Source organism: Prionailurus bengalensis, chromosome A3, assembly GCF_016509475.1.
Source record: "Prionailurus bengalensis isolate Pbe53 chromosome A3, Fcat_Pben_1.1_paternal_pri, whole genome shotgun sequence".
In the NCBI taxonomy this organism is placed as follows: domain Eukaryota; kingdom Metazoa; phylum Chordata; class Mammalia; order Carnivora; family Felidae; genus Prionailurus; species Prionailurus bengalensis.
The window spans coordinates 134,592,622-134,593,724 of record NC_057354.1 but is presented as its reverse complement, the minus strand read 5'-3'; the positions used below and the strand labels follow the sequence as shown (position 1 = coordinate 134,593,724).

Here is a 1,103-nt window from a genome sequence, read left to right as displayed (position 1 = left end):
AGGAAAGAGCACTGAAGCACAGAGAGATCCGATGACTTGCACAAGGTGACCCGGTAAATGGCAGAATTGGGATGTGAGCTGAATTCAAAGACGGGGAGGGCGGTCTGCGTGTGCCCTGCTCCCTGTTGTGTCCCCACGGTCCACGCAGCATGCTGTCTGGCCCATAGCAGGGACTCAAGTAATTCTACTTATTTAACGAATGCGTTAAACTGAACGGAGCATCCACTTTCAGAAGGCAAACTCTGCAACTTGTCAACAGACTTGAAAAGAAAAATCAGTTGTGACTTTATTTTTTTCATACGGAACGCCTCGTGAATCTGGGTGTCATCCCAGCGCCCGGGCCACGCTAATCTTCTCTGTGTTGCTTCCATTTTAGTCTACGTGCTGTCGAAGCGAGCACGAGAAAAAACACTTGTGACTTTCCATACGTCCCAGGGTTCAGGGAACTGGGCTAGGCAGGGGAAAGGGCAGGCACGCAATTTTGCACACCCCGTGACAAAGGCACCCATCACTGCCCCCCCCCCCAGTGCAAGCTCTGATTTTGTCCCTGGTAGGGTGGTATAGGGTGTGAAGCAATTAGGGTTTTATTTTGTTCTGTGACAATGTGGAACTCAGAAATTTTTCATGACGCTCCCTTGAGAAACCTTGGGTGACCACATCAGATCATGCCCTGGCCCTCAGGGTGTGGGGGCTGCCTACCACCCTACAGCCCTTTAGGTAACTCTGGGGCAAATGAGAAAACCCTACGGCCTTGTCTTAGAGAACAAGGTCACAGGTTGCAACGGAACAGATATGTGGGTAGCTGTGACGTGGCCCAGATCATGTGGCCTGGAGCAGGGTGCCCAACAGGCAGGAGAGAATCTGCTGACCCTACCAGAGGTGGGAGAGCTGCTGAGGCAGGGGGAACAAAACTGTCCTGGGGTCACAGAGGTGGGGGTGAGGCCTTCCCCTTTGGCAGGGAAGAGCCGGGGTTCCCAAGAGCTGGGCTTGTAGAGAGAAGGGCCTAGGGAGGCCAGGAAATGGCCAGCGGGGTGATGGGGCCGACTGCCTGCTGGGTGGGTTCTTCGGGCCCCAGGATTCTTCTGGAAATTGCAGCACCTCTG

General features: G+C 54.0%; 1 non-coding gene across 1 annotated transcript; it reads right to left on the bottom strand.

Moving 5' to 3' along the window:
* Positions 1-293: 293 nt before the first annotated feature.
* On the bottom strand, positions 294-400 carry LOC122467388. Its single transcript, XR_006292926.1, has one exon. It is a non-coding gene; the product is annotated as a U6 spliceosomal RNA (small nuclear RNA).
* Between the last annotated feature and the right edge of the window lie 703 nt (positions 401-1,103).